This window comes from Microcebus murinus, chromosome 6, assembly GCF_040939455.1.
Source record: "Microcebus murinus isolate Inina chromosome 6, M.murinus_Inina_mat1.0, whole genome shotgun sequence".
Lineage (NCBI taxonomy): Eukaryota > Metazoa > Chordata > Mammalia > Primates > Cheirogaleidae > Microcebus > Microcebus murinus.
The window spans coordinates 110,639,625-110,662,098 of NC_134109.1; the positions used below are offsets into that span (position 1 = coordinate 110,639,625).

Consider the following 22,474-nt stretch of genomic DNA (forward strand, 5'->3'; position numbering starts at 1 on the left):
GCCTTAGCCTCCCAAGTAGCTGGGACTACAGGGATGTATCACCATGCCTGACCAATATTTTTATTTTTATTTTTTCTAGAGATGGGGGTCTCACTATGATTTCCAGGCTGGTCTCAGACTCCTGGCTTCAAGCATTTCTGCCTCTCAAAGTGCTGGGATTACAGGCATGAGCTATCATGCCCAGCTTGAATATATAAAATTTTGATGGTTCGAATGTTTTTGATTACCCACCACTATGTCCTTTTCCATTAGTGATTGCATATAAAATAAGTTCATATGTTTTTAAGGCAAATCAAAAATATACAAAAGCAAATTGTTTGAAAGAACCTATGAAATGTTAATACTATTTGGTGTTTAATTCAGAGATCAGAAAAAGCTGTTTATCCAGGCTTTTTGGGTGGATTAAATAAAAGGTGGGGATAAAGGATAGTTGGGTGACAGGAACTGGTATAGTTGATGATTTATTTAATGTATGATTGCTTCCTTCACTTTATTACACCATTACATTTGCCTATTACTATCATTTCCAATCTGTGATCAGCTGCTTAATTTTATAAATACAGTGTATTCAACGTTATACCACCACAACATGTAGATTGTTGTTTTTCTGGAGCTATAAAGGTAGGGTTTTTCCTTGCTGGAAAATGCATGTCTGTCATGAATTATGACTGTGGCAGCCTTATGTGTCCTTCCTCTGGTATGGGCAGAAGTACAAATTTACCACTTGTTGCTTGAATTAGAGTTAAAACTAGTGGTAGTAGCTGAACTTTCTGTAAACCTCAAAACCCTGAGGATAATTTGTCAGCGGTTTTTAAGGTTTTTCCGTTATCTTACTCTGAGATAAAACCCTGCATGAATAAGAGAAGACACATTCATCTTTGGTGGTAACACAAACTTGTGCCTTTCTGATCTTTAGCCACGCAAGTGTTAAAATATTCATACCAAAAGAAGATTACAAAATGACTTTATAATTAATTATTTTACTTCTAGCAAAAATTAGAAAAGGAATATTCTACTTTTACATAATGTTTGTGGTTTTACTTATACTTCTGAAACTCAGACATTTCAGATGGAATTGATATCTTTCCAAAGGATATCTTTTTCTGGATTTTTTTCTTTTTTGGATTTGATTTTATATTTTATTTTTTTTATTATTTATTTATTTATTTATTTATTTTTGAGACAGAGTCTCACTTTGTTGCCCAGGCTAGAGTGAGTGCCGTGGCGTCAGCCTGGCTCACAGCAACCTCAAACTCCTGGGCTCAAGCGATCCTTTTGCCTTAGCCTCCCGAGTAGCTGAGCCTACAGGCAGGCGCCACCATGCCTGGCTAATTTTTTCTCTATATATTAGTTGGTCAATTAATTTCTTTCTATTTATAGTAGAGACGGGGTCTTGTTCTTGCTCAGGTTGGTTTCGAACTCCTGACCGTGAGCAATCCGCCTGCCTCGGCCTCCCAGAGTGCTAGGATTACAGGCGTGAGCCACCTCGCCTGGCCTTGATTTTATATTTTAAACAGTAAAACTTTTGCGTGATGTCATCTTGTTGACGCAGCTTTGAGCAGAAGTTTCAGTATTAACAGCATCTTCCCCAATAATTAAGCTTGTTTTTTTTTCCCCCTCATTGTAACATTTGTTGAAAGGTGCAGGATCAGGAAAGGTCCTTATGTAACATAAATAAGCATTTAATTATGGGATAATGCCTATGGTACCAGAGTATATGAAGTGAAACAAAGATTCTTTTTTTTTTTTTTTTTGAGACAGAGTCTTGCTCTGTTGCCCAAGCTAGAGTGCTGTGGCATCAGCCTAGCTCACAGCACCTCAAACTCCTGGGCTCAAGCGATCCTCCTACCTCAGCCTCCCTAGTAGCTGGGACTACAGGCACTCACCGTCACGCCTGGCTAATTTTGTGTATATATTTTTAGTTGGCCAATTAATTTCCTTCTGTTTTTAGTAGAGATGGGGTCTCGCTCAAGCTCAGGCTGGTTTCCAACTCCTGACCTTGAGCTATCCACCTTCTTAGCCTCCCAGAGTGCCAGTATTACAGGCGTGAGCACCCGCGCCCGGCCAAAACAGAGATTCTTAATCAGCCACAAAATCTGTTTACTGCCTGGTAAAGTCAGTGCTCGTTGTCATAGATATTGTTACTGTTCTAGGACTTCAGAAAAGCAAAGAAATAACAAAACTGATTTTTCTCTACTGTTTAAGTATGGAAGGCTTTTTTTTCCTAATAGAACTTGTAGTGAAGCTGACATTTGGGAGAAACATACATAACTGAAATTTATTAAATGGAATGTGATCAGAAGGAACTTAAATATAAATGAAGGCTATGTTTAAAATGAAGCAAGAAAAAAAGGTTTTATCTCTATGAAGGCTGAAGTTATAGTGAGGAATAAGTCACATATTGCCTTATATTTATCAAGTACCTACTGTGGAGCAGGAGCTAATAGATGCTTTCCATACATTAGGTTTAATCTTTATAGCAACCTATAAACTAGGTTGGTTTCAGTTTTACGAATGAGGACATGGAGGCACACAGAGATTAAGTTACACAGGTGTGTCTGATTATGCCTGTGCTCTTTCCAGTATTTCAGACTGTTTATCATATGAAAGCTTATATTAAAATAGCCATTTAAATATATTTCTTCTACTGAATCCCTGTCAGTATATCTGAAAAGTTAAACTGTGCCTTGTTAATCCTTAAATTTTTAACCTTTTATTCATTTCATATTCAACATTTATTAAGCAACTAGTGTATTCCTAACACTTGCCAAGTATCATAAGGCTGGAACCAAGTAAGAGTCAGTCTTCCCCCTCAAAGTTTACAAACTAAATATATTCCAGCCTTATCTACACAAAATTTAAGAGCAGGATCAAAGACAGCAAGGTTCCCTTTTCCAGTATTTTCACTATTTGCCAGGCCCTTTCCAAATTGGTCCCCTTCTGCTGAGATGGGGAAGTGCATACAAAAGCTAAAATGCACTATCCAGTTGACATCTATATGACTCATTGTATGAGGACAAATAAGGAAGGAGTTCATAGTCTGGTTGAAATGCTTTGATAGAGAGGATATTGTATGCAGTGGGAACCTAGAAGACGAAGTTAGCCTAAGACCTCCTGAAGCAGGAGTGGCTTTACAGGTAAACTGTTTCTTGAGCCAAGGCAAAGGAAAGCTGATTAGTACAGAATCTAAGGGAAGGCTTTTGTTGTGATTCTAACGTTTTATTAAACCAAATGTTTGTATCTATTAATTACTTATACTAGTCTTTTCTTCATACTCTGCTATGACGCCATGGATTCTTTATTCTGTTAATGTTTTCAAAAGGACCCTGTGTTCTTTGTGAAAATGTCAGCATTAGAAGTTAAAAAGTTTGGATTGTTGATGCTTATTCATGACAATTTGCCAATTATTGTGTTCAGTCCCTTCATTTTACATACGAAGAAGTTAAGGCCCAAATAAGCTATGATATGCTTTGTGTCAGATATGGTAATCATCAGATCTGGGACTTGGCTTGGCTATTAGTTATGGTTTCTGTCCTGAAGCTCTAGTTGAAAAATGCACGAAGGTTAGTTGTGAGTTATAGTTTAATAATAAAAATAATTTATATTTCCATTTGTTATTTTTATTCATTGGCTTTGAGAGAGAAGTAATTGAAGAAAAATGGGGTGATAAAAATATTAGAATGTGGGCTATAAAGTATTTAGGAAAAGCATGTGGAACCTTTAGGAAGTTTAGCTTTCTAAAGTGGAGTCGCTTAATTTCTGAAGATGTTTATGTACATGCCATCTTTATAATATATGCAAAGATGGCAAATTTAATAAAAAATTTCTCCTATGAGGTAATGGTGGCAATAGAATTTGTATGCTCAGGTTTATTCATACATTCTTCCTTTAACTGGCCTTATAACTGAAGTAAAATTGATGGGAAAAGCATGAAGTTATGGAGAGTTTAGAATTGGTTGCCTTTGGTTGACTGCAATTATTATAATGTATTTCAACCTTGAAACTCGAGCCCTGGATGAAAGAGGAAAGCAGCTAAGACAAGAAAATTCCAGAGAGACAAAATAACCTTCAGCCAGTATATAAAAGGAATGATTAAGCAGTTCAAAATGTAAATACAAAATCTATTATACAGCCATTTCCTGGGATTTTAAGTGTTCATAACTGTTCTTTTTCTTCATCCAGAAATGTACTTCAATTCTGAATTGCATAGGAAAGTATACTGTGTCTGCTGTCAGTCTTCTTCTAGTTGCCTTACCCAGGAAATAGAGTGTATGCAGTTAAACTAAATAATTTTTGAAAAACTATGCAAATGTTGTAAGAGGAGAAGAACAAAAGGTGTCCTCAGAGTTTCCATAGTTAAGTCCAAGGAAGGGTTTACACTTGAACTGTTTGAGAGGTCTTATTGATTCCTTTTTTACTTCTTTAAACTTTTCCTAACTAGTTATTCTTCCTCCATCACCTTTCTTAAAATACTCAAAACGAAACAACAACAACAACAACAACAACAACAAAATTCAGGCCAAAAAGAGAAATAGCTAAGCAAAAAGTGTACATGTTAACTACCATTACAAGGAGAGCAAAGCAAGTGGTGCCATGTGTACCAGTCTTTGCTAGTAAGAATAACCTAGTGTATATAAAATGAGGATGTTAGATTAGATTATTTAAATTCCTTTCTTCTAAAATTCCTTCCAGGACCCTAATCTATTATAGTCGGCCCTCTGAATCTGTGGGTTCTGCATTCATGGATTCAACCAACCATGGATTGATTAAAAATATTTTTTAAAAAATATAGTGCAGGCCAGGCGCTGTGGCTCACGCCTGTAATCCTAGCACTCTGGGTGGCCGAGACGGGCGGATTGCTCGAGGTCAGGAGTTCGAAACCAGCCTGAGTAAGAGCAAGACCCCGTCTCTACTATAAATAGAAAGAAACTAATTGGCCAACTAATATATATAGGAAAATTAGCCGGGCATGGTGGCACATGCCTGTAGTCCCAGCTACTCGGGAGGCTGAGGCAGGAGGATCGCCTGAGCCCAGGAGTTTGAGGTTGCTGTGAGCTAGGCTGAAGCCACGGCACTCACTCTAGCCTGGGCAACAAAGTGAGACTCTGTCTCAAAAAAAAAAAAAAAATAGTGCAAACAACTCATAATTGCAAGGCTGTGGAAACAGCCCAAGTGCCCATCTATCCAAGCATGGATTAATAAAATGTGGGATATGTATACCATGGAGTACTGTTCAGCTCTAAGAAACAACGGTGATATAGCACATCTTATATTTTCCTGGTTAGAGCTGGAACCCATACTATTAAGTGAAGTATCCCAAGAATGGAAAAACAAGCACCACATATACTCACCAGCAAACTGGTATTAACTGAGCAGCACCTAAGTGGACACATAGGTACTACAGTAATAGGGTATTGGGCAGGGGAGAGGGGGCCGGGTATATACATACATAATGAGTGAGATGTGCACCATCTGGGAGATGGTCATGCTGGAAACTCAGACTTGTAGGGGGAGGGAGGGAAAGGGCATTTATTGAAACCTTAAAATCTGTACCCCCATAATATGCCGAAATAAAATAAATAAATAAATAAATAAATACAAAACCAAAATAAATATATATATATAGTGCAAATAAATTATATAGTATCACAACTACTTACATAGCATTCACATTGTTACAAGTGTTATACCTAGTCTGGAGATGATTTAAAGTATATGGGACGATGTGCATAGGTTATATGCAAATACTATGCCATTGGTATTTGCAAATACCAAATCTGCAGATTTTGGTGTTTCGCAGGGATCCTGGAGCCAATCCCCCACTGCTATTGAGGAACAACTGTACACAGGGAGACTGTACTGTTCTCTCTGTCTCCTTCCCATTCTCTATTTTTATTCCACCCTATCTACCAGTCAGATTAATTTCCAGAAAACTCTATAGTAATTATCTCTTCCTTTGTCCGGGGTCAGGAACTTTTAGTGGCTCCTCATTATATGTTTAATTCAGTCCAAACTCTGGTTCTAACTACTTTTCTACTTCTCTTCATGAACCTTCCCCTCTGACCAATTTTGTTTCTTTAATATCCTTCACCTCTCCTGTGTGTACTTTCAATTCTTCCATGCCCCTAATAAAATTTTGTCAAGGGACTTAATTTCTCTGGAGTTTAATTTCCTTGCCTTTATATGGAAGATAATGGATTTAATAACCCTTATATTTGTTTAGTGATTTGCAATTTATATACAATTTTTCCATAGATTGTCATTTCATTTTTTTTAACCATTTATAGTAGTGAGTTCAGGGATTACATATATTATACACATTGCACAGATAAGACACCTCAAGTCCAAGTAGGTTAGGTGATCTGTATATGAAAGTCCTCTAACTTTTTAATCTCAGAAAGTACCATTTACAATAGCACCCGCAAAATGAAATATTTAAGTATAAATCTAAGAAGATATATACAATATTTATAGATAGAAAACTACAAAGCACTGATCAAAGAAGAGATATTCTGTGTTCATGGATTGAAAGACTCAATATTGTTGTGATGTCAATTCTTTCATTCAAAATCCCCAAAAACCCCATTTTGTAGATGTCAACAAACTGATTCTAAAGCTTATAAGGAAAGCCAATAGACTATTGAAGTAAATGGACAAAGAGTATTCACACTATCTAATTTCAAGGCTTGCTATAAGGCCACAGTAATCCAGACACTATGGTACTGGTGAAAGAATAGACACAGATTAATAGAACAGAATAGAGAGTCCAAAATAAATCCACACAAACATAGTCAACTGATCTTTAACAGAAGGACAAATTAGAGAAAAGATGGTCTTTTCAATAAATAGTTCTGAAACAATTAGATGTCCATATGCAAAATAGTGAACCTAGACACAGAACTTAACAATTTATACAATAATTAACTCAAAATGGATCATATCCATAAATGTGAAACACAAAACTATAAAACTTATTGAAGAAAACATAGAAGGTGATCAAGGTCAACATCAACAGTGATAAGTCATATACCCTCGATATGATATGATGAAAATGATATTTCACCTATGTGGTCTTCCTCTCCAAAATACTTTATCAGACAAATCACAGTTCTATACAATATATGACCAGTAATCCTCAAAACTGTCAAGGTCAATTATAGTGAGTTGAATGTTGACATTCCCCCCAAGGATATGTCCACATCCTAACTTCCAGAACCTATGAATGTGATCTTATTTGGGAAAAGAGTTTTTGCAGATATATTTAAGGTAAGAATCTTGGGATGGCAATCATCCTGGATTATCTAGGTGGGCTCTAAATCCAATGAGAAGTGCCCTTATAAGATGCAGAAGAGATACAGGTACAGAGAAGGCCATGTGAAGACAGAGGCGAAGATTAGAGTGATACAGCCACATGCCAAGGGACACCTGTAGCCATCAGAAGCTAGAAGTGCCAAGGAATGATTCCCCCCTAGAGACTTCTGAGGAGTATAGCCCTGTTGATAAATTGATTTTAGATTTCTGGCCTCCAGAACAGTATGGGGATAAATTTCTGGTTTTTTAATCCTTCAAATTTGTGGATGTTGATTACGACAGCCCACAGAAAACTATTACAGTCATCCAAAACAAAGAAGGTCTGAGAAACTGTCATGACCAAGACTAGCCTAGGGAGACTAAATGTAATGTACTGCCTTGGATAGGATCCTGAAACACAGAAAGGACATTAGGGGAAAATGGAGGATATCTGAATAAAATATGGACTTTAGTTAATAATATATTCATATTAGTTCGTTAATTTTGACAAAGGTATCATAATAACATAAAATGTTAATAATAGGGAAAACTGGGCTGGGCGTGGTAGCTCACACCTGTCATCCTAACACTCTGGGAGGCCAGGCGGGCGGATTCCTCAAGGTCAGGAGTTCAAAACCAGCCTGAGCAAGAGCGAGACCCTGTCTCTACTAAAAATAGAAATTAATTGGCCAACTAAAAATATATAGAAAAAATTAGCCATCCATGGTGGCGTGTGCCTGTAGTCCCAGCTACTCAGGAGGCTGAGGCAGAAGGATCGCTTGAACCCAGGAGTTTGAGATTGCTGTGAGCTAGGCTGACACCACAGCACTCTAGCCCAGGCAACAGAGTGAGACTCTGTTTCAAAAAATAATAATAATAGTAATAGGGAAAACTGGATGTGGGACACATTGCAACTCTCTGTACTATCTTCACAATTTGTCTATATATCTAAAACTGTTCGAAAATAAAAGGTATATTTTTAAAAAGGGTAAGGTACCTTTCCTGGGAATAAACTGAACCCAGAATTTTCCACCCCCAGAAAGCAAGGGTTTTCTTACTTTGACATTTACGTGCTGAGGGAAGCCTGTCTACTTCCCTCTTCCTTGAACAGAGCCTGTAGTCTGCCTTGCCATTCAAGGCAGATAAGACCACTGGGAAAACAGACCTATTCAACTAGAGAGGAAATTAGTGCACATCTATTCTGAACAAAGTAGCCCCTGGCTTTCTAATTACCTTCCACCATTCATGAATAATTCAGTCTAGAAGTCATGATGGCTGGGCAGGGTAGCTCATGCCTGTAACCCCAGCACTTGGGAGGCTGAGATAGGAGGATCACTTGAGGCCAAGAGTTCAAGACCAGCCCAGGCAACATAATAAGACCCTGTTTCTTCAAAAAAATTTAAAAAGCCAGGCATGGTGGTCCATGCCTGCAGTCCTAGCTACTCAGGAAGCTGAGACAGGAGGATTGCTTGAGCCCAGGAGTTTGAGGCTGCAGTGAACTATGATTGTGCCACTGCATCCAGCCTAGCTGACAGACTGGGACTCTATCTCAAAAATAAAGTCCTGAGATGGGGTACAGGAGAGTAAGTGTCTGTGCTAGGGCTCCTTGGGGAAATGGCGGATTATAGGGCTGGGGCAGGGAAAGAATAGGACAAGAGGTGCTGCCCACATCCCCCGTACCAGAAAGTAAGGAAGCACACAAAGAAGGAGGGACTTATATCTAAAGGATATAGAAGCCACCTTGAAGGGGCACTTGCTGACCAATTCTTGAATAGTTTGAGCATCAAACTAATCATATTATCAAATTATAGCTCATTGAATAAAATAGGAACTCATGAATCCATAGTAATATAAATTAATGGGGAAAAGAAAAGGAATAACAGAATTAGAAAAGGTCACCATTTGAGAACCATTGTAGTGTAATCATTTTGTCTGCAAAATAGCAGTAGATGCTAAAACTAATGGGTAAATGTTTGATGAGGAATGTACTGTTTGAGTAGTCTCAAAGAATCTGCTCATGAATTACCAATTGCAAAGGACAAAAAAAGAATTTTACAGAGGGGCAACCTGGCAGATACCTCTTTAATCAGGTGATACAAATTGTGATTAATAGTAATGAGAAAATACAATCATGCATTACCTGACAGGATACAATGTGAGGAACATAGTAGCATTTCTATGATACTTATGCCAAAAATGCATAACTGAAATCTAATTTTGAAGAAACATCAGAGAATTCCAAATTGAGGGACTTTCTGCAAGATACCTAACCTGTAACCTTCAAACTTATAAAGATTATTAATGTCAAGGAAAAATTTAAGAACTGTTTCAGTTTAAAGAGATTACACAGACATGACGATTAAATGCAACCCATGATACTCTACTGGATCCCTTTGCTACAAAAGACATCAGTGGGGTAATTGGTGGAACTTTAGTGGGGCATATAGATTACAGGGTAATAATATATCATTGTTAATTTGTTGATTTTGATCGTCATATGATTATTTGGGAGAATGTTTTTATTGGAAGAATTAAGAACCCAAGTTTTTATGCGTAATGGGGCATAATGTGAGTGACTTATTCTCAAGTAGTTCAGGAAAAAAATTCTTGAACTTTTCTGTAAGTTTGATATGATCCTTGATATCTCAAGGCATGTGGACTCTTTATTCAGTTTCAATTAAAAAGTTTAGAAAGGATAATTTTATTATTTTGTTATGTTTTTGTTTATTTTTTTCCTCTTCTAGATTGTGTGCTCCATGAGGGGAAGGATTTTTTTTTAATTCAGAATATTATGGGGATACAAACATTTTGGTTACATGTAATGCTGTTTCCCCCACCCAAGCCAGGGCTATAAGCCTGTCCCTCCCCTGTACAGTGTGTTCCATTACTTGTGGGTTTACCACCCCCCACCTACCCCCACCTCCAACTAGCACCCAGTATATATTACTACCATGTGAATATCTTAGTGTTGGTCAGTTAGTGCCAGTTTGATGGCGAGTACATGTGGCTCATGTTTTTCCATCCTTGTGATACCACACTTTGAAGGATGGGCTCAATGTCTATCCAGGATAATATAAGAGGAGGAAGCTAGATCGCCATTGTTTTTTGTAGTTCAGTAGTATTCCATGGTATACAAATACCACATTTGATTAATCCACTCATGTATTAATGGACACTTGGGTTGTTCCCACATCTTTGCAATTGTGAATTTTGCTGCTGTAAACATTCGAGTGCAGATGTCTTTATTATAGAATGTCTTTTGTTCCTTTGGATAGATGCCTTGTAGTGGGCTTGCTGGATCAAATGATATTTCTACTTTTAGCTCTTTGAGGTATCTCCAAATTACTTTCCACAGGGGTTATACTAATTTGTAGTCCCACCAGCAGGTGTGAGAGTGTTCCTACCTCTCCACATCCACACCAACATTTGTTGTTTTGGGACTTTCTGATAAAGGCCATTCTCACTGGAGTTAGGTGATATCTCATTGTAGTTTTGATTTGTGTTTCTCTAATGATTAGAGATGTTGAGCACTTTTTTATATGTTTTCTGGCCATTATTGTGTCTTCTTTTGAAAAGTTTCTGTTCATGTCCTTTGGCCATTTATTGATAGGGTTGTTTGATTTTTTTTCTCGTTGATTTTCTTAAGTTCTATATAGATTTTTTTAATTTTTAACATATTTTTACTGTTATTAGACTTTCAAATGGAAATTCTCTGTTATTGAACTGGTTTGTCAAATCTTTTTTTGTTTTTTTAATTCAGGATATCATAGGGGTGCAAACATTTTTGTTACATGAAATGCATTTGCCTTGCTCAAGCCATGGCTACAAGTGTGTCCTTCCTCCAGACAGTGTGCCCCATTTCCATTAGCTGTGAGTTTGTCCCCCCACCTTCTCTATCCCCCACTCCCCTACCCCCCAAATAGATTCTTGTTGTCAGCCCTTTATCAGATGTGTAGAAAGCAAATATTTTCTCCCATTCTGTTGGTTGTCTATCGCTCTGATGATAGTTTTCCTTGGCTGTGCAGAAGCTTTTTAATTTGATCAGGTCCCATTTGTTTATTTTTGTTGCTGCTGTGATTATTTTAGGGGTCTTCTTCATAGATTCTTTTCCTAGACCAATGTCTGAATGAGTCTTCCCCACATTTTCTTCCAGAATTCTTAAGGTTTCATGCCTTAGCTCTAAGTCTGTTATCTAACATGAGTTAATTTTTGTGAGAGGTGAGAGGTGGGGATCTAGTTTCAACCTTCTGCATGTGGAGAAAGGGTGATTTTAAAAGGACCATTTAATCCATGATATTCTATTCAGCAATTGGCTAGGTAAGCAATGTGTTAAGATATTGGGTTTCCTCATTGTTGGAATTAAGGATACCAAGCAAAAGAAGCTATAGGATATTTTTCATTTATAATAAGATCAGAGTGTAGATTATTTGCTATGACTTAACTTAAAATACAATGATGTTCTCTTTTTTTTCATTCTAGAGAAAGTGCTAAAAATGTTCTGTGTTTTTAGTTACATTTGGAATCACTACTAAACCAAGAATATATATCTTGGTTCCATATTAGTCTTATTCAGCTAAAATTGAAGATAGGTAGAATTTGACAAATAATAACAATACAGTTGTTAAACTATTTTTAAATGGCCAAGTTTTCTTCATGTAAAAGTTGAAAGCCTAAAACATAATAAAAATAAGAATTGCCTCTTTAGGCAGTTAACCTAAGCACTGTTAACCATGTGATTAACAGTGCCTTAAGATTTAAAAATATAGTGATTGTGTTCTTTAATGATTGAAGAATCACTTAAAGTGCCTGGAACATGATAGATTCAATAAATATTTGCCATGAAATAAATATCAAATAATCTGAAAAGACTGGTATTAATTTCTCATTGAAAGTAATTGTCTTACCTGTATTATTTTTCATTGTATGCTCAGTAGAAAATTTAGGATGTGATATAAATGGGATATACTCACATTATATTTGAATTGAAACCATATAGAGGAGAGGGAACCAAATCTTTAAACAGTAGGATCGATTTCATTATATTTTGCCCCAATTTAAAAAATGTAGCATACAGCACAGCTGCAGAGATCACTGCCCGAAATCTATTGCCATTTGAAAAACTCGTACTGTATCAGTTATGCTTTGAGTAGCGGGCTGCAAAGTAGAGAGTGATTGACATGGTATATTGCCTCATTTGCTTTTTTAATTCATAGGAGAAATCCTCTCTAGCTCATAATTTTTTTTATATTGTTAGATTCCCCGTGGCTGCCAGAAAAATTCTATTTATAGCAGAATTCCTCCCTTGCAACCAATTTTCTTTTTGCTCAAGTTATCTTTCCCATCCCACCCAAGCCAATATTATGAGAAGATTGGTACATCTGAGCTTGGAAAATCAAAAATCTCTCTGCAATCTGCTCATCCAGGTGCACAAATATCTTGGTTACAGGAAATGACAGTTATTTCAAGTCATGTATACTTTCTTATAGGAGCTGAAATATATCAAAATAGTACAATGTAAAAGTGGAAAAGGGCATGGCAGAGACATTTTTCTGTTTTTCAAGGGAAAGACTCCTTTATCTTAAGAGGTCAGTCATTGAAGTGTCCAAAGGAGAAGAGGCAGCAACTACTCCTCTGCTTAATTTTCTGCTAGGGATTCTTTGTGATTTTCAGCCAGATAACCTGATTTAAATATTCTGCAATTGTCCAGGTTTGTGATTAGGATATTGGTAAGCAGAACTATTTGCAAAACACCAACAGAAATCTGTAATCTGTCACAAATTTTGATTTTATTTAAAGGCGTAGATGAGAAAATGCTGGTAGCCTTTAATCATCAAACATTTCTTAATAAACTAGCAACTACTTGTTTTTTTAAAATGTCTGAACCAAGCACCTATTTTGTTTCTTTAATAATCTAAATTCAACCCATTTGTTTTGTTTTGTTTTGTTTTTCAAATAATTACCTGGGCTGGGCATGGTGGCTCACACCTGTAATCGTACCACTCTGGGAGGCTGAAGCAGGAGGATTGCTTGAGGTTAAGTTTTTGAGACCATCCTGAACAAGAACGAGGCTCCATCTCTACAAAAATAATAGAAAAATTAGCCAGGCATGGTGACACATGCCTGTAGTCCCAGTTACTCAGGAGGCTGAGATAGGAGGATCATCTGAATTTAGGAGTTTGAGGTTGCAGTGAGTTATTATGATGCCACTGCACTCTAGCCAGGACAACAGAGTGTGAGACTCTCTCTCTCCAAAAAAAAAAAAAAAAAAAATCTGAAACTTAGCACAAACAAAAAATGAGGGCCAGGAGTGATTAAAAATTTTGATATGCCTGTTTTATTAATGTAATTGGTTGTAATGATATCCACTAATAATTGTTAATGAGGTTTCAACTTACAAAGCATGGATTTTCAGAACTCAGTGAATTTTATAGTTTGTAAAATGGTATCATTGGGACCTTTGAGGTATAAACCTAGTAAGTTTCTTTTTTCCCCATCCTATCCTCAGAGATCATGTGCCTAAAGATTTTAAACCTATAAGAACAGATACTACACTTGATCTTAGCCAAAAGGCCAAGAAGCGATAGAATTTTAAATAGAAACATCTTATTGCACTAAGAGAAATTGCCCCCTGAGAAATATTTTCATCTGCTTGCCTGGCACTATTGACAGCATGATTGAATTCCTCCAAGAAGGACAAGCTGTTGTGTCAGCTGAAGAGACATGTGCTTTAGGGAAGAAGCAGTCACAGGTGTTAGTAGTACATACTTTGCTATGCTGCTAACATAGGTTTATAAGAAGCTATATTTTTTATTTTTGGCTTTGAATAAGTTTGAAATTGGAATATTTTACTTCTCCTACTATTAGAAGCAGTGAAAATGTTGGTTTTAAAGTAGCTGCTGTGAAATAAATACTTTTTTTCAGGGAAGGGCAGTAATGCTTCCCCAGAGCATCTATGAAGTCTGCTGCTCCAGGGAGTATTTCATATTCTGTATGTATCCTGAGACCTAATTTTAGCGAATACAAATCACCTAAACTCTTCCAAATTCAATTTGGTATCCTAACCAGGAATCACAGTGGAATATAGTCCGGACCTTTCAGATCTACATATTTTACAGCTGATTACTTCTTTTTTTGTTGTTGTTGTTTTTTTTTTTTTTTTTTTTTTTTTTTGAGACAGAGTCTGGCTCTGTTGCCCAGGCTAGAGTGCCATGGGGTCAGCCTAGCTCACAAGCAACCTCCATCTCCTGGGCTCAAGCGATCCTTCTGCCTCAGCCTCCCCAGTAGCTGGGACTACAGGCATGCCCCACTATGCCTGGCTAATTTTTTCTATATATTTTAACTTGTTTAGCTAATTTCTTTCAATTTTTTAGTAGAGATGTGATCTCGCTCTTTTTCAGGCTGGTCTCGAACTCCTGACCTCAAACGATCCACCTGCCTCAGCCTCTCAGAGTGCTAGGATTATAGGCATGAGCCACAGCGCCTGGCCTGATTACTTCTGATTAAGTCCAATTTTGGTCATTTTAGACTAAACTAGAATTTTGATCTTTGATGCCATAATGTGGCAGTGATTGATCTCCTAAGGCATACTCCATGCTGTTGTACTTGGTGCTTTGGGCCAAAATTCTGTATGTCCATGTCCCTCCTTCCATTTTCTCTTTACCTCCCTATATTCCTTTCTTCATTATTTATAATGTTTTCTTCATATTTTAGTTTAAAAAAAAATAGGCCCCTTTGAACATGAAGCCTCCTAAGAACTATCATAGATCATAGTTAACAGTAATCAGCTATAGGATAAAGTTGTCCTCCACCATTTTAGATAAAGATAACTCATGTGCCAAAGAAAACAATGCGTCCTTCATGGATTCTTATTCCCTAGTGGCCAATTTACTTTTCACTCAACTGTAGCTTGCTTTCTTGGTCTCCCTCTTCACCCCCTTTTTAGTTTTTAATGACAGAAAATAATGTTTTAAAGAATAGTAAATCTTGAAGTTAATATACTTCCTCTTCCATCTACAAGTTAAATATTTAAAATAGCTCCTTATGGTAAAATATCACTTATAACTTCTCATGTTACAAACATTGACACATTGACAAATAATTTATTGTTTATTCCAGGTACCCCAAGTTTTCTTTGTAGGAGAAATATTCACTGGTTAAGCTTTAGCTGATAAAGCCATGTATGCAGATAAAACAGGAAGGAAACATTCTTTCCCCTTTTGTTTAAAAACAATAATCTATGTAGTTGAAACTGGGTGGCTATAGCTATAAAATGTAAGCTCATTTTTACCATTTGGGCATTTTGACTTCTTGTTGAAATAGATGTTCCTCCCATTGACGTAACTACAAGATAAGAAGTCTGACCTACTATTTCGAATTTTTCAGTTCTGTTTATGACCTCATGTTGCTTTATGTAGCGTTGTGCTGGAATTTACCAGCCTACAGTCTTGAGGCAGTGTTTTGCATTAAGATGAGTCACTTTTCAGTATTTAAATAATTCCATGGTAACCCACATGGAGAAGAGTTTCTGCTTAAATGAATCAGAATATGATGAGACTTTATTTATAAGGTTAAAGTAGTTGAATGTTTGGGAAGTGAGAGTTAATAAATGGACTTGACAGAAGATCTTGTTTTTCAAAGCATCTATTGTCTCTAAACCCAATAAAAGTGAACATGCATCAGAGATTTTTTGTTTTAGAAATGCTTTTTTTCTCTTCCTTAGTATTAGCTACTGTTTTATGTTGTATATGCCATGCTTATTTTAATATAACATTCTTCTAGATGAGGAAATACACCGCTTAATAAAAACTTGGAGAACAGGCCATTGAGATTATCAATTAAAGAAATAGTTCTGATTACCAATGTGGTCTTCTCATAAGAGCCAGGTCACCCTGAGGGGTCCTCTTTATAATCTCACTCAGGATTATTAAAGCCTGAGGAAAACTAATATTCAGTGCTTCTACTGTTTTGTTTCTCACTTGATTTACCTTAGAAGCACTTTAGGACCTCAGCCTACTTTAGTATTATTCATTCATTGCTAGCAATTATTAATTGATAAATTGGGATTTGATGTCAACTGTTCTCAGTTATCCCATTTATTTTGTTTTTCATATCCTGCTTTTCAAATTGTATGTATCACAGAATTGTAATGAAACACCAATTTTACTTTATAAAGCGTTTTTTCCTTAATGAGGTATAGCTTTACAGATAGTTTAGTTTTCTATAGCAGTCAAAGAACAAAGACCAAGTTCAAAAACTTATCTATCATAGACTAACGTCCAGCATCCATACTAGGGGTTGATGGTATTAAATTTCTAATTCATATTGGCCAGATGTTCTATGCATACTACATAAGACTGTAAGTTTTCTTTCAGGACTTAACAGGGCCATTGTTTTTATAGCATTTTATACATATAGCATTTTATACATTATAGCATTTTATACATTTCAATGTGTATTCATATTACTTATATTTTCCCTTATCCTCAGAACAACCCTGGGAAATAAATACACATTATCTTTTAGGTAAACAGAGGTTCAGCAAGATTGAATGTTTTGCTTAGACAGAAACTCAGGTGTCTTGATTCCTTGTTAATGCTCTATCTGGCAGAGAACAGTAATAGTGTATTATCTCATGATATGACATGTCAAACAATAATACAATAATTCTTTATTTGCATGACACCTGCAACTTTTAAAATGCTCTTTATACTATTTAAAAGAAAATTGAGAAAGCAGAATTCTTGTGTTATTATACTTACTAGTAATAATAGGTTAAGTATGGAATGTCCAATTTCCTTAAGTACTAAGTTTGACAGTTGATATCTCTGACATTTCACTTCAATGCCTTTTTTTTTTCTTGTGAGGAAACATCCTCATTCTTTCAAACTCGGAGTTTGGCTTATGATTATCTTTCAATTTTTTTTTAGAGCAAGTTTTGTGAAGCCATGGTAAGTCAATTCATGTTATTTTTTAAATGAATTCCATTGTAGAACAGCACAGACAGCTCGAAATGTCACCAAAGTGTTTGGGAAGGACGTGGCTAATGAACACACAGTACATCGATGGTTTCAGAAGCTCCATTCTGGTGATTTTAATATTGAAAATGAGCCATGTGGGTGACCTGAGACCAAGGTGGATAATGAGCTGAAAGTGAACGGAGTGAGAAGGAAGTGAATCCATTTCAACCTACGCATGAATTAGCAGCAAGATTTGATGTTGCTATTCCAACAATATTGGACCATCTGAGACAAATCAGCAAGGTAAAGAAGCTGGATAGATGGGTATCGCATGAATTAAGTGAGCGTCAGAAGAGAAATAGTCTCGAAGCTTCCCTTTTTTTTTTTTTTGCTGTTACAACATAAAGACAAATTGTTTCTACTCCATATTGTTATATGTGATGAAAAATGGATTCTTTTTGACAATCACAAGTGCCCAGAACAACAGTTGGATACAGGTGAAGTTCAGAAACACAATCCTAAACCAAATATTCATCAAAAAAAGCTAATGGTGTCTGTTTAGTGGTCTAGCGCTGATATTTTCCACTACAGCTTCATGAAACCTGATCAATCAATTATAGTGGATGTCTCGTGCAACCAGTTGGATGAAATGAGCATGCTTGCAATTAAGCAGCCAAGACTGATCAATAGAGACAGGCCAATCCTCTTGTAAGACCACATGTTGCTGCTCAATGAGTCCTTAGAAGCTGGACTTAGAAACTCTCTTGTCATCCACCATATTCACCAGACCTTGTGCCAACTGACTACCACATCTTCCAGGCTTTGGACCACTTCTTGCAAGGAAAAATATTCAATTCTCAACAAGTTGTGGAAAACGCCTTTCATGATTTCATTGCCACTCATTTTCCAGGCTTCTTGGCTGCTGGCATAAACAAGCTACTATTAAAATGGCAAAACTGTGTCAATAGTTTATGTGCATACTTTGATTAATTGTACTGCTTCTTGTTTGAGATATAAACTACACTTTTGACTTGAAATTGGGCATTTTATGTTTAATGACCTAATACAGTTTCTTTTATTCCTCATATATTCAATAGATACAAAGTACCTGTATGTGCTAGGTGTACTGGATCAGTTGCTAGAGTACAAAAACAGTTTCAGCCCTCAAGGAGATCAGGTCATCAAGACACTGGTGGCTTACCTAAGACAATGTGATATAAACCAAGTTTGCTGAGGGCACTAGGAAAAGCCTTTTGTTTTTCTTGTTTAGAGGGTATGTGACTGGCATCGTCATTTTTATTGCCATGAATACAGAAGTAATGCTGGCATCTACAGCAAGCAGCTTTGAAGCAACAAATCAATACACTTAATGAGCTTAAAGATAGGAAGAACCTTAGAGTTGGTGATCCTCTTGAGCTTCTGTACTAATCCTAGACGAATCACCTCTGGACATCTTGTGTGGGGGGGAAAGTAATGCCCTATTTGTTTAAGTCATGCATAAATCAGATTTTCAGTTAATTGTAGACAAATATATTATTCTCTCTCTTGCCTTTTTTACTTTCTTTTAATGGAACTTTAGCATACACTAGAGTGGACAATATTCTAATAAATCCATATCACCCTGCTACAGTAGTAATATTTAGTCAACCTTGTATGTTCTTGCATTTGCTCTTAGTAATTAGAACTAAATTGAAGTAATTTTTCTAATAGAAATGTGTGAAAATTCTGTGGAGGGGAAAAGAGGGGAAAAAACCTGGCTTGAGATGGAGGCTCAAGAAAGTGATGTGGGGAGGGGACGTCAGCAGAGGGTTTGAGATCAAATCGAGAATGGAAAGAAAGAGCATTCCTAGCGGGAGCACTAACGTATGTAAAAGGGCCTTTAAAAAGCATGGCATATCCAAAGAATGGGAGGAGGTTACTGTGGCTGGATTATAGAGTTTATCAGGTATGAGTGTCAGGGGATGTGAGTCTAATAAGATGATTTGGTGCCAAATCATGAATGGACATAGTAATACCGTACCAAGAAATTTGAAGCTGATCACACAGATACCAGGACGTGAGGAATGTGATTAGGTTTGGGTTTTAGAAAGAAAACTCTGACAGTAATATAGCCTGTGATTTTGGAGTATGAGATAGAGAGGGAAGACAGTAAACTGTGCCAGTGGTCCAAGTAATAGAAGAGCATTTGGTGATAGTGGGCCATAGTGGGCTGGACCAGAGGGAATAACATGAAGACATATTTCAGGGGAAGAATCAGCATGATTTGGTGCCATGGTAGCATTTGATAGAGAAAGGAGACAGTGACAAAATGACTTGAGTAGATGTGATAATGCTATTATTGGAGAACTAATATAGCAGAAGACATATTTGGTGTAAGGGCATATGATGATTTTGGTCTTTTAAGTTTGAAGTACTGATAAATCATTCAGGTAGAGGTATGCAGTGTGCCAAGTGGAAATATAGAACTGGATCATAAGAGAATCTGTATCTGTGGTGCTTTTATAGTCACTTGTATGCATGCGCAGATCATAAGAGAATCTCACAATAGAGTGTTCTACAATTTGTATTTCCTGCTGGATATGTCATATGTCACACACTCAAAAATACGTATATGAATGTATGTATCTATGTATATATATATATATGTATACATACTCTGTTGATCCTCGCTGGCTTTGTATGCATAAATTATATATTGCTTTGTCATTAGTTTGTTGAGTTTCATTTTTATTCAATGAAACATGTCCTGAGTGCTTGTGATGATGTGTGCACTTGGTGGGGCAGAGAAGCATGCTTTGGTCAGTGTTTCCAGGGGAGATGATTCTGGACCTGAATCTTGAAGAATGAGTAAGAGTTTCCCTTGTGTAGAAAGCAGATAGGGATATATTGGCCAAGAGAACAGCATGAGAATACATGGGATTGGCAAATAGTTTAGTATGTTCGTGATGTGATGAGGTGGGAGATAGGAAATGAAGCTGAAGATATAGGCATGAGCCAGGTTATTAAGGACTTTGTGCCATACTTGGACATTTATTCTGTGAGTGATAAGTTGGTATTGAAGGGTTTGACATATGAGGGTTTGATGTATGATATTGCTTGATATGGCAAGATTTTTGTTTTAGACCAATCATTTTGGCAACAGTATGTACATAAATTTGAAGTAGGTTAAGAGTAGAGATGGGCAGATGAGTTAGATTACTGATTTGGTCATATTGAGAGATAATCTGGATTTGGATACTGTTAATAGGGATGGAGTTGAGGAAATAGAAAGTGTTTGGAGTCATAATCAATAAGACTTGAAGATTGGTGAAATGTGACATTACTGTAAAAATTTTCACTTGAGTGGTTAAGTGGCTGTGGTGCTGCTAACTATGACAAGAACTTTCAAAAAGGAACAGATTTTAGGAGAAGATAAACAGTTCAGTTTTGAATATACTGAACTTTTGTCTATGGAATCTTCCATTTTAAACATTCAGCAAATAACTGGATGTAGGAGTCTGAGGCTCAGGTGAAAGGTCCAGAGTGAGTGAATTCATTTAAGGGTCCTCGCAGTCCTGGTGGGAACACAGAGAATGTGGGTAGAGTGTGAAGTGGATAAAACACTGAACGCTAAGAGAAAAGGAAAAGAGGAACCAAAGAAGAAAACTGAGAAGGAAAAAGCTCTGTATCTGCCTAATTTCTCTTAAAAGGAGGACAAGTTTATCCTTTTTATATGCTCAGTAACACCTTGAACAGTATGACATTATATAGCATTATGTAGCATAATAGATAATAAATGTTTAACTTTGCCACCTATTTTGTTCAGCTGGAAAAATTTTATTTACTTTGAGATTTTGTTTTATATTTAATCCTATTCCATTACTTGACAAGAAACATTTTTTAATTCCTATCATTTCATGAGCACCTACTATGTACTAGGGACTGTGTTGAATACTTTATTTACATTGTCTCCTTTTATCCTTAAAATAATCATACAAGGATATGTTTTATTATTTCCATTTTACATTTGAAGAACCTGAGGATAAGAAAGGTTAAGTGACTTGATCAATGTTTTCACACATCTTTATAATTCTAAAATTCATTCGCTTTTGATCTTGTATATGTTGAGACCAAAAAATCACTTTAAAGTCTCCTATTCTGGTTCCATTGTGAGAATTACTCTGACTCAGAGGCACTGATTTATACTAAATTCTGCATGGGCAGTCTCATGAGGGTTAGCATAGTGGTTGAACACCTCTCTGTTCATGAGTGCAGGACCTTACTGTCCTTTTCATCTCTCTGAGTCAGTATTTCTTTATTTTTTAATTAACAGCTTACATTAGATGATTCCTAAATTGTTTAAGATTTGAAAATTCTATAAATTCATTCATTTTTAAAAACTTAAGAACAGGAGTTACCTGGAGTCTACCAACAGGTTTTAGAGATCCACAGGGTGTGTAACTAGGTTTCATGACTCAACTAAAATTGCAAGATAAAATGTGCAAATTATGATGCATGTATGTACATTTTTATGGAGATGCAATTCATAGCTTTTTTCAGATTCTCACAGTTTCCTGTAATTTACCACTCACTCTCTACCTAAAAGGTTAAGAACTATAAAAACCAGAAGTATTTTTGTATAATGTGATAAACTACAGTGCTTCATGCAATCTCTGAGTAATTCATCTTTAACAGAGGTATTGCTGTTCTTTGAAAGTAATTTTTGGAATTAAGGAACAAATTCATTTATATTAGGGGATATGTTTATTTGGGGGCTGTTAAACCTATAGTTTTCTGTTGTATTAACCAACTAAAACACCTCTTGTTATTTTATTGCTTAAAAACAAGTCCATCAAATAGTTTGATCAAAGTAAAAGTTTGATTCTGCCTTATGAAGAATTAAAGAATGCTCAGTTTTAAGAGTGATTCAAATGCCCCTAACTAATATATATTCCCCACTTTGCATCTTCCTGTAGGAAAAGAATATTTGAGGACCATTTGTAAGGAAAGAAAAGGAAGTAACAACATAATGCCTACTGTTGGAACCAGTTAAACCAGGTTTATTCTTCTTCTTTCCTTAATAACATGTTCATTCTGGTTTTGAATCTCTTTTATCAATCTCTTGCCTTATTCTAGCAGCAAATCTAATAATTTTGAATCTTGCTGTAATAGAGGAGACAGAGATGAATACGACATGCCCTTTTCAAAATATTTGCATTCTAACTATGAATGTGAAAGACAAAAAGATA

At 36.3% G+C, this 22,474-nt stretch overlaps 1 protein-coding gene and 1 pseudogene across 6 annotated transcripts in view; one reads left to right on the plus strand and one right to left on the minus strand.

The window, feature by feature from the left end:
• Positions 1 to 22,474, plus strand: part of PEAK1 (pseudopodium enriched atypical kinase 1) — a 285,583-nt gene that overhangs the window by 90,628 nt on the left and 172,481 nt on the right. For 3 of the 6 annotated variants that reach the window (XR_012919812.1, XM_020286098.2, XM_076004576.1), the window contains exon 2: positions 22,202 to 22,283. The exons of 2 other annotated variants lie outside the window; for them this stretch is intronic. The gene's annotated coding sequence lies outside the window, so the exon portion shown is untranslated. Of the gene's footprint in view, positions 1 to 1,239; positions 22,284 to 22,474 lie in introns of those variants that run through there. One more of the 6 variants, XM_012784194.2, reaches the window with a different exon arrangement.
• On the minus strand, positions 13,764 to 13,872 carry LOC142871576 (uncharacterized; annotated as a pseudogene).